The following is a 12,421-nucleotide window of genomic DNA, read 5'->3' as shown; positions in this document are numbered from 1 at the left end:
ATATGGGTTCCTGTGTCCTTACTTCTATGTCTTAACTCCCATATTCCCTCCATCTGGGATGCTTTTGCTCTCCCTCCCCTCCCTTTCCTCCTGAAGAACTTTACTTTTCCTTCAGTATTTGGGCAAAATATTATCTCCTCTCTGGGCACCTTCCTTCACACTGCCTCTCCTTGCCCTGCACAGAAATGACATCTCTCCTTTGTGCTTCTCCCATGGCATCTTTGTGCATCCTCTTTATAGAGGCTCTGGAATTACATGTTTACATGTCAGTCTATTCCACTTGACAGTGAGCTCCTTGAGGGCTGGGTGAGGCAGGGACACCTGGCACAGTTTAGATGTTTTTGCTAAATGAATCAATGAATGATATAACTTTCCAACAATGAAAAAAATGGTCAAATTGCTTCCTTAACTGCTGGCAGCAGAAGAAATATAACAAGAAAGTAATATTTTGAGAAACATCCCTTGTGAAAAAAAATTATTATGAAAATAATAATGTCCCTCATAACAAAAGCAAACAAGCAAAAGAGATTTGTATCATATAACCGTCTTGCTCTCTTCCTCTCTCACCCCAACCCATTTTTCAGAGAAAGCAGCTGCTAACCATTTCAAGACTCTGCTTAGAGCCACTTTCTGTGCCTATACAAATACATACATACACACATACATATGCATATACATATACACACATATATTTACATACATGTATTGTTCTACATTTTTAAACATAAATGGAGAGAAGCAGGTAAAAACACTGATGCTTAAGCCAAATACTGCCTCTGACACTTGTTTTGTGATCTCAGGCAAGTTGCTTGACGTTATGGTGGTTTGGTTCCCTCATCTGTAAAATGGGGATAACAATAGCACCCACCTCATAGGGTGGTGATGAGAATTAAGTGAATTAATAAAGTTAAATGCTTAGAATATAATACACACCTTACAAGTGTTCCTAATAATAATAATTACTATTATTATCATTATGATAATGCAACCTTTCTCTTTTCATTTCATATTCCTTGAAGGCCTTTCTGTGGCAGTAAAGAAACTGCCTCATTCTTTGTTAACAGCTGCAGAGAATTCTATCAACTAGATGCATCATAATTGATGTGGTCCATGCTACAGACATTTAAGTTGTGGCCGTTTTTTCAATTTATAAACAAAGCAGCTTTGATTATCCTTGTCCATTCAACTTTCTACACGTATCAGTTTCTAGAAGAGGAATTGCTTAATTAAAGACTACTTTTTAAAAAAATTAATAGAATGAACAAATTGATCTCCAAAGAGGTTGTACCAATTTTATATTACCACTAACACTGTATGAAAAGGAAATCTTCTTCTATAAAGTCAGATGTTGATAATGGAAACCACGATAATGGAAACCACTGAAAGAGGCCAGATAATAGTTCAAGTGCTATTCTGTGGAATATGAAATGCAGGTACAAATTTCTGCAACAAATCGATTGCAATTACACAAAATGAAATGAAAATAAATCTCCTAAAAAGTACTGATCCAAACAACTACTGTTGTTTTTCTCAGCATGATTACATAATTTATTAACAAATATTTATTAAGACCTACCATAGACAGGCCAAGAACTGTGCTGGATTTTCTCAACTCCAGTAATGATTTGTGGAGCCTTGGTAAAATGCTATTAAGTCTAATGAAGTCACACATTCTCATCAGGTGTCCATGAAGATAAGATAGGTACCAATGCTCTAGTAGGGTTTTTATTACAGGTATTTAGACTCTTAGGTATTTTAGGTACTCAAACCTGTTTCCTAACCTTAGTAATATTAATCACAGAATTATATACGGGAAATTTATACATTATCTGATAAAATTTAATAAAGTTTGAAACATCTAAAAAAGCTGTATAAAGACTAGAAAGACTGGACTTAAATGTTCTCACTGATATACAAGCCTACTCTAGTTGGAAATGTCAGCATTGTAGATTGATATATTTTATATCTTGCTACATGTAATTACCAGCAGAAAAATCTTCTTTGTATTTAAATCATGTCTTTTGCTTTAGCCACCTTGTTTCTCCATGAAGGAAATTGATCTGTACACTATTTGTTAATACGACTCACATTATTTCTTTTCCCTACACTTCTCACTTTCCCCTGGCTCACTTGCTCTTCTCATACTGGAATTTATTTGGCCTCTTTTGGTGCTCACCTTTGTTCACCAATTTCTTGTTTCACTGCCAGCCTAGATCACACCCAATAACCTACTGTGTTACACCACTGATTACGCTATACCCAGGGAGCAAAAGTCATAGGTGTTTCCTATTTGAACAATGCTTATAAAATTCTGAGAACCAAAGTGCATGGAAGGAGAGTGCAGCTTCTCTGTAGAGCCTCATACTGCTCTGTGATGGGCTAGAAGGAATGACCACTTCTTGACCACTGATGGTGAGCCTGGCAATGTGTTGCAATTGAAATTCATTATCTCATTTCATCCTTACCACTCTAGGAAATGGGTATGGTGAAACAACTTATAAACGGAAAGCAAAGACCTAGTGGAAGTATTAGGCACGCCCCAAGTCTCACAGCTCTAAGTGACTGTACAGATTTGGCCCCAGTCTGTTCAGCATTTAGTGTGTGCTTCTCCACTAGTCACCCCTGCTTTATTTTGGGTAGGTGGATATATTCACTTTTGAAGTTCTCACGATGCCATTACTTCCTTCAATTACCAAGTTTAGTGTTTAGCAATGCTATGAAGAAGAATAACCAGGATATAGGAACACCAATCTATTAAACCCATTGTCACTCGTGACCTATTCACAGCAATACCATACCAGACATCAATTTAGGCATTGAAAACACAGAGACATTTCAAACTCAATTAATTTACAACTGAACCTTCTTACAAATCTATCCAAAGTCAGCTGCTTTGAATCTTCTATCTCTGTGAACTGGCCTCACTATCCACCTATTCACCATGGCTCTGCCCAATCTATAGCCAACTCCAATCACTCTTCAGCTCACACCAAACTAGTTTTATCCCCTCCACTACACTGAAGCTGATCACCCCTAAGTCACCAATGACCTCCATGGAAGTAAACCCAGCCGACTCTCAGTCCTTCTCATGCTTGACCACTTCACGGCATTTGCACTGCTGGCGCTCTCCCTTCCTTTAGCTACGCTCCCTTCCCTTGACCCCGGGACACCGCACTCACTGCAGCTCCTCCGAGTTCTCTGGATGCCCCTTTCTCATTCCTCTTTGCTGGTTCCTCCTCTTCTACCACATCTTTAAAATAAAGTTTCATATCCCTTGAGGCTCAGTCTTGGGTCTTCTCATTTGATTCTATATATTCTCACTAAATAATCTCATCCCATTCCATGGCTTCAATTATGATTTAACATTCTGACAATGCTTCCTAAATCTACTCATGTGTGTGCTCTTGAACTGCAGATCTATATATCCAACTGTGTCCTGAACATATGAACATCTTCACTTGGATGACCCTCTCTGAGGCTCTTCAACATGTCTAAAATGAAATTCATCCTTATCCCCTGCACCCCAGCAAACTGCTTCCCCTCAATTGTTCCCTATGGTATCAAGTAATGAATTCTGACCAGCTGAGATCCTGGCTGTCTTATCCAAAATATTTACTTCCTTGGGACTTCCCTGGTGGTCCAGTGGTTAAGACTCTGAGCTTCCAATGCAGGGGGCGTGGGTTCAATCCCTGGTTCGGGAACTCATATCCCACATGCTATGAGTTTTTTGGCTTGGCCAAAAAAATTTTTTTTAATTTACTACTTCTTGTTTATCAGATCCAATTGGCATAATTCAATCTCTATGTTGAACCGGTTGATTTTGTATGAGAATGTTAAGAGGATTAGGATCTCTGTGGACTATGTTATGGCAGAGAGTAGGAGATTTGATGTAACCCTGAGGCAAGACTGTGATGAAGTACTCCTGACTGCCATTTAAGAAGTAAACTGCTTCTAACTGGTCCTTATAAACTGATGAAGACAAAAAAGCATTTGCCATATCAATAGCTGTGTACTAGTTGTCAGAAGCTGTAGTGTTGATCTGCCTCAGTAAAAATGCTAGATGTGAAACATTAACTAAAATTGGAGTCACCTCCTGATTAAGTTTATAATCATTCTCAGGTATTTGTCAAGATCTGCCTTCTGTATTGAACAAACAGGTGACTTAAATGGAACTGCATTAGGTATCACCACTCATGCATCTTTCCAAGTCTTTGATGACGGCACTAATTTCTGCAATTTCCCTGAAGATATGCTATTCCCTCTGTTACTGTCCTGGTAAGATAGGAAAGTTCTAGAGGCTTTCTCTTTCTACCATTATGGTCTTTATTCCATGGGTCAAAGAAACAATGAGAGGATTTTGCTAGTTGCCAAGTACATCTGTTATGTCTAAACATATATCTCTTCTAATTATACATTGAAGAATTGGATAAATAACCACATAGCGGGTCTACAGACCCAGGGGGCCCACTGTGTTTCAGATTTGGGCTAAGACTCCAATTGTCACCTGACAGCCCCCAGTTTCACTGGTAGTCTATAGTGATATGGGTGCTCAGGAATTAGTATTAGTATTACTTGATACTAATACTTGATACTTGATACTAATCAGTGTTCTATAATCCCTAAAAGGTCTTTCCCGCAGTACACAGTCACCCTAGTAAATCACTGCAGGTCCCTTTGAGGAAGACTCGGAGGAAGATACACAGTGTATACTTGTACCATGATACAGGAGCCTTCCTCAAGGAGACTTGACACCACCTTCAATGCAAAGGGTTCTGGTTCTATGAATTGGCTTATGTCTGGAAACTGAGTGACAGACAGTCTCCATTTCAGAAACTCAAGTTAGATTTTTTTGTTGTCAGTGTGGTTTTTCCTGTTATACAGATTAAACACCATTTTAGTAGATTGCCTCACTATTACATTCTTAGGGATGTTGTAATCAATTAGCCACTGCCAGAGATTCCTAGGGATTAAAGCATTCTGGTTACCACTATGTCACTGCTTTCCTATTGTGGTAAATGTGCTCATCTCGCCTTTGGTGGTTTAGAACTGCTAATTGCCTCTGATACTCCAGGACTTCTATTATCTCTATTATAAACAATGAGCCCACCTCAATAGTGAAATTTCCCACCATTCTGCCATGACGGAACTTCTCAAGGACATACACGCTCTACACACAAATGTGTTTCTCAACATGTTGATGATGGGTATGTCCTCCGATCCTCTTGGGATGTAGTTGAGAGATGGGTATGTAAATTATTCATGATAAAAGCACTCCAATATTCCTATCTCCCTAAACCTTGGAATTCCTTCATTTACATTATAATGGAGGAAGTTTTGGTCTCTCAATCTCATTAAACAGAGGCCACTTTTGAGCCCAGATCTCAGTCGACTAACAAATTAAATTGTCAGAATACTTCCACCTGCACGAGCTAAAACATTAAATCCAGAACCTCTGATAAGAGCACTCATGTCAATACATTTGGCCCAATCCAGTGTTATGATCCATCTTCCTTAAAACTCATTCCTGTACATATTCTCCAGGTTTATATTGATATAAATTAGGAAAATCTTGCAAATTTTTTGGTATGTAAACCACTTCCTCCTGGGTCAGACCTTGTACTTGTTCCCCTGGAGCATACTGATATCTGACCCTACTAATGGGGATAGCAGATTTCAAGCAAGGAAAGGCTAATATGCTCAGGCACAGGAGGACAAGCTCTTTCTACTGTTAGAAGAGTTTCAGAGTGAACTGAGAATTCAAAATTCTCAACTTGATCTAAATCCAGCCAGATGTATTCCCACTTCAAGACTTAGGGTCCCTCTGCTACCCTATCATTTTCCTAACTTCTTCATGAGAGAACTGGCAAAGCTGTAAATTCAACTGATATAAATTCTGTAAACTGGACAATTAAATATTTATTCACTTTTAGCAAGACCAGCCCTGTGGCTACAAGAAATGAGAGATTCTTGTAGGGCTGCCAAAGAATATCTCTAGCTCTCCGATGAGACTTAAGCAGAGAGTGTAAGGACCCGAGTTTGATACTTTCTTTCTGTAAGTGTTTTAGTGCACTCAGAAGAATCTATCCCACACCACAGTCTTCATGGTCATAATTACTGCTGTAACAGTCAAGTGCAGCAGGCACATGCTCCGGGGGCACTTGTGTCAGCAGGCATTTCCTCACAGTCAGCTACAGGTGACTACTTTTTTTTTTTTTTTTTTTTTTTTTTTTTTTTTTGCTGACAAAGCAAGAGACTTTACTGGGAAGGGGCGCCCGGGCAGAGAGCAGCAGGGGAAGGGAACCCAGGAGGACTGCGCTGCCACATGGCTCGCAGTCTTGGGTTTTATGATAATGGGATTGGTTTCCAGGTTGTCCCTGGCCAATCATTCTGACTCAGGGTACTTCCTGGTGGCGCACGCATCGCTCAGCCAAGGTGGATTCCAGCGAGAAGGATTCTGGGAGGTTGGTAGGACACATGGACCGGAGACTCCTCTCTCCTTTTGACCTTTCCCGAATTCTTCCCAGTGGTGGTAGCTTGTTAGTTCCATGTTCCTTACCAGCACCTCCTGTCCTAAGAGAACTCATGCACGTGGTTACTATCAGGCCTGGCCACGGTGGGCAGTTTCGGTCAGTGGGTTCCCTAACAGCCAGCTCTTTCTCATTCCAGTTGGAGAGGAAGCGTAGTTCAGTGGCAGAGCAAGTGAGCTTTGGAGCCAGGAATGCTTAGATCTGAATCCCATCCTCTTCGCTGGGCTTTCCCTAGAACAGTGCAGGGTCCAGGACAACCCAGCAAGTGTGGAGTGAGGACAGCTGCCACAGTGTCATTATTTTTCATTGGTCCCTTAAGACAGGGTTGAAGATAGAAACTTCTAAATTGAATTTTATTGATGTTCAGAAAAGAGAAGTCACAACATCCTGAGGCCTCTTAGCCTCAGGCAGAGGGCTCCAGAGTGTTTGACTTCAGGGAAGTTCCCCAGACTCGCTCAGCCTCAGTTCCTCATCCTTTGGGTCCCTGTTCGGGCACCACCTGCTGAAGTCCAGCTCCAGCAGGTCCAGGAGTACCCAAGGGATGAGTGGCGTGGGCACAAGGAGGAGACGGGGAGGCCTGTGTCAGCTATGCAGGATCTCTCCTACAGGTGATTACTTAATCAATCATGCTACTTCTGCATAGCATGAGTTGCTGGCATTCATTTCCCATTAGCAAGGAGCTCAGCACTACATTCAAACCCAAGAACAAAACAAAACCAATCCCCAAACCCCATGTTTTAGGGTCTGTTTCCTGGAATCACTCCTAGTAACAATTTCTGTATCAATTAGAGTCCAGTTAGGAGACAGAAATCACACTAGTTCTTTGATTAGAGAGAATCAATATAAAGAAATATTAACTAGGTAAATGAAAGGTTAAAAAAAAACCCTCTAAGATATTATGGAGGTAGCAACTGCAGGAAGGGAAGGGGGGATAACAGGAAGAGACTGAAATTATTAAAACCTATAGGAGGGGACTTCCTGGATGGCACAGTGGTTAAGAATCTGCTTGCCAATGCAGGGGACATGGGTTCAATCCCTGCCCCAGGAAGATGCCACATGCCATGGATCAACTAAGCCCATGCACCACAACTATTGAGCCCATGTGCCGCAACTACTGAAGCCCACATGCCTGGAGCCCATGCTCTGCAACAGGAGAAGCCACCACAATGAGGAGCCTGCGCACCACAATGAAGAGTAGCCCCTGCTTGCTGCAACTAGAGAAAGCCTGTGTGCAGCAACGAAGAACCAACACAGCCAATAAATAACTAAATAAGTTTATAAAAAACAAAACACCTGTAGAAGGAACCCCAGTAGCTAAAACACAGAACTCTGAGGAAGAGATGCTGCCCAACTGATACTAGAATCTTTGAGTTTAGAGAAGGCTCCCTGTGAGCCTGGGACCCAGACCTTTGAGGAGGAAGCACCATCTGGCAGGTAATGGGGGCTCTGGAAGGTATTAATAGATTGGCTCTGCAAATGCAGGGAAAACTGCAAATGATATTCAGCTACTGCTATGAAAATGACTTCCTGCTGATGGGATGAAGAATCATTGCTGGAGTGATGCTAACAGGAAGATAACTGAAAAGGGCATTTTTCCTTCTGCCTCCAGCTTTGCAATCTCCCTAGCACCACCGATGGCAGAGCCTAACACAGAGCCAGCTGGCAAAGCAGGAACGTGGTTTGCAAAATACAAGCACTAGCTTCACAAATTAGAGCAGAGAAGGGTGGTCCAAACCTATTTGGAGCTGAGAGACGATAAATTAATAACTGGCACTCCCATTTCAGTAAAAGGAACCATCAAGTTGCATTTTAGTAAAAGGAACAACCAAGTTGCTCACCTTAGAAACCTAGTAGTTATTCTCAGGGCAAGTATCTTCTCATCTGCCGTGTATAATCCCCTAAATATCTCTCAGGTCTGAAGCCACTGCCATCATCTTCACCCTCACCAAGACTACTGCAACAGCAATGTAACTAGTCTTCAGGCCAGATGACTGCGTCTCCAATTCATTCTCTACACAGCAGCTACACAGCAGCCACAGCGATTCTGTAAAATGCAGACCTAAGTATCAGGATAAAATCTATCTCCTGCCTTACATCACAGCTTTTTCCTTTTAGCTCTCCTTGCTCTACACTCATAGTTGACTTTCTTTAATTCTTCAAACACACCCTCTCATTTCTGGATCTTTGACCCTGTTCATCACTTGACTTAATAGATTAAACCCCTATTTCCCACAAACCCCACCTCCCTCCTCTGGCTAACTGCTTCAAGTCTCAAATAAAAGAGAGAATCTTCAGTGAGCTCTTCCCTACCCACAGACTCAGTTAATACTCATTCCTACATGTTCTTTAAGAGACATAATAACTTGAGCTACTCCTTGAAATAGTCTTTTCCTACTCTCTGCCTATTTCTTTCCCCCTGTCACTCATGTTCAGACCACAGTGCTCAGGCGGCTGATTATCACAGATGGTTGTCATTACAACATACTCGGATCATAGGCTGCAAATTCTTAGATTCTGTGCTTAAGATCCAAAAGTGCCAAAAGATTTTAGAAAGAATCTTTTTTCTGCATACTCCTTCCAAACCAGATAAATACCTTCCAAAACTTCTCTCATGGTTCCTTCTCTCATGAGTTGTTGGAAACTATTCTTCTAGTCGCTTAGGCCCAAAACTTTGGAATCATCTTTGACTCCTCTTTTTCTTTTTCTCTCACAGCCCATGTTTAACTTTCAGCGAATCCCATCAACTCTATCTTTAAAGTTCAGTCGTCCCTTGGTACCGGAGAAGGATTGGTCCTAGGACCCCCATGGAAACCAAAATCCAAGGATGCTCAAATCTCGTATGGAAAATGGCACAGTATTCACTTATAAGCTATGTACATCCTCCCACACACTTTAAATCATCTCTAGGTTACTTATAATACCGAATACAAGGTAAATGCTATGTAAATAGTTGCCAAAGTGGGCAAATTCAGGTTCTGCTTTTTGGAAATTTCTGGAACTATTTTTCTTTTTTCATATTTTCTATCCACAGTTGGTTGAATCCACAGATGTGGAAGCCACAGGTATGGAGGGGTGACTGTCCATCCATATTGCAACATTTATTACTTCTACTGACCCCCTAGTCCAAGTCACCATCTGTTCTTGCTAAAATATTGTAATTGTCTCTTCAATGGTTTCCCTGTTTCCATCGTGTACTCACCATTCCTCATTAATCCTTTCTCCTCAAAGCACCCAAAGTGACCTAAAGTATTAGTCAAATATCATGCCTCTGCTCAAAGTTGTTCAATCACTTGCCATCTTACTCTGAATAAAATTCAAAACATTGTAATGGTTCACAAGGCCCTACATGATCTGGCCTTTTGCTACCTTTGTGATTTCATCCTCTACCCCTTCCACTCCACCTCCCTCAATTCAGCAACAATGGTTTCCTTGCTGTTCTTAGAACCCTTGAATTACACTACACCTTAGGACCTCTGAACTTATTGTACTTTGCCTAGAATACAGGTCCTCCAGATATCCCCAAGGTTCATTCTGTTGCTTAACTCAGGTCTTAATTCAAATTTCAACTTATCAAAGTGGTCTTCTCAACACTGAAGAAAAAAATGAAAGAACTTAAAAAATGAAGAACTATACTGTGTTCATAGATTGGAAAATACAATATTGTTAAGGTGTTAATTCTCTCAAAACTTATCTGTAGATTTAATGCAATTCCTGTCAAAATTTCAGCAAGTTTTTTATAGATGTTGACATGATAATTCTAAAATGTATATGGAAAGGCAAATGAATGAGAATGAGCAAAACAATTATGAAAAGTTCGAAGATTCACACTACCCATTTTTAAGCCTTACTATAAAGCAATCAAGACAGTGTGATACTAGCATAAGGATATTTATATAGATCCATGGAATAGAATAGAGCCCCAAAATAGACACACAAATATAGTCAACTGATTTTTGCCTAACATACACAATTTCAACAGACAACGAATAGTCTTTTTGACAGTGCTGGAACAATTGGATGTCCACAAACGAAAAGAAACAAACAAAAAATGAACTTCAACACATACCATACACCTTATACAAAAATTAACTCAAAATAGATCATTGATCTAAATATAAAACCTAAAAGTATAACACTTCTAGAAGAAAATATTGGAGAAAATTTGTAATCGTGGGTTTGGCAGCAAGGTTTTTTATTTATTTTTTTAATTGTAGTAAAAAACACATAATATGGAATCTACTCTCTTAAGTTTTTAAGTATCCAGTATAGTATTGTTAACTGTATGCACATTGTTGTGCAGTAGGTCTCTAGAACTTGATTTCATCTTGCGTGACTGAAACTCTATATCTATTGAAGAGCAACTCCTCATTGTCCCTTCTCCCCAGCCCCCAGAAACCACTATTCTACTTTCTGCTTCTCTGAGTTTGTCTGCTTTAGCTACCTCACATAAGTGGAATCATGCAGTTTATTTGTCCTTCTGTGAGTGGCTTATCTCACTTGGTATAATGTCCAAACTTCATCCATGTTATTGCATATTACAGGATTTGCTTCTTTTAAAAGGCTGAATGATATTTCATTGTATTGATATACCATTTCCTTTTCCATTCACCCATTGAAGGACATTTAGGATGTTTGCATGTCTTGGCTATTGTGAATAATGGTGCAGTAAACATGGTAGTGCAAATATTTCTTCGGAAACCTGTTTCCAATTCTTTGCGGGTAAATACCAGAAGTGGATTGCTGGTTCATATGGTAGTTCTATTTTTAACTTTTTGAAAGGATCTCCATGCTGTTTTCCATAGTGGCTGCACCATTATACATTCCCACAAGGTTTCCAATTTTTCCATATCCTCACTGATGCTTATTTTCTGTTTTTGTTTTGTTTTTTATAATCACCATCCTAACAGGTGTGAGGCGATATCTTATTGTGGTTTTGATTTGCATTTTCCTCATTTTGAGCATCTTTTCATATACCTGTTGGCCATTTGCATGTCTTCTTTGAAGAAATGTCTATTCAATTCCTTTCCCCATTTTGAAATTAGGTTGTTTTTTGCTATTGATTAGTAGGAGTTCTTCATATATATTGGATAGTAACCTCTTATCGCATAATATGCTTTGCAAGTATTTTCTTCCATTCCATAGGATGCCTTTTCACTGTGCTGATTGTTTCCTTTGTTGTGTAGAAGCTTTTTAGTTTGATGTAGTCCCACTTGTGTATTTTCGTTTTTGTTGCCTGTTCTTTCAGTGTCATAACTAAGAAATCATTGTTAAGACCAATGTTTTTAAACCTTTCTTCTATGTTTTCTTCTAAGAATCATATCATTTCTGGACTTATACTTAAGTCTTTAATCCATTTTGAGTTGATTTTTTTCTGTATGGTGCAATATAGGAGTCTAATTTTGCTCTTTCACATATGAATATCCAGTTTTCCCAGCACCATTTGTTGAAAAGACTATCCTTTCCCCATTGTATAGTCTTGGCACCCTTGTTGAAGAGCATTTGATCATACACACATGGATTTATTTGAGGACTCTCTATTTTGTTCCATTGGTCTATATGTCCATCTTTATGCTAGCATCATACTGTTTTGATTACTGCAGCTTTGTACTATGTTTTGAAGTCAGGAAGTGTGAGGCCTCCAGTTTTGCTCTTCGTTCTCAAGAGTACTTTGGTAATTTGGAGTCTCTTGTGGTTCTATATGAATTTTAAGATTTTTTTTTCTCTTTGTGCAAAAAATCCCATAGAATTTTGATAGGGATTGCATTGAACTGTAGACTCCTTTAGGTAGTATGTTCATTTTAACAATATTAAGTCTTCCAATTTATGAACACAGATATCTTTCCATTAATTTGTGTCTTCTTTAATTTCTTTTAGCAATGTTTTGTAGTTTTTAG

This window comes from Hippopotamus amphibius, chromosome 1, assembly GCF_030028045.1.
Source record: "Hippopotamus amphibius kiboko isolate mHipAmp2 chromosome 1, mHipAmp2.hap2, whole genome shotgun sequence".
Lineage (NCBI taxonomy): Eukaryota > Metazoa > Chordata > Mammalia > Artiodactyla > Hippopotamidae > Hippopotamus > Hippopotamus amphibius.
The sequence above is the reverse complement of the archived record's forward strand: the minus strand, read 5'-3'. Positions refer to the sequence as shown.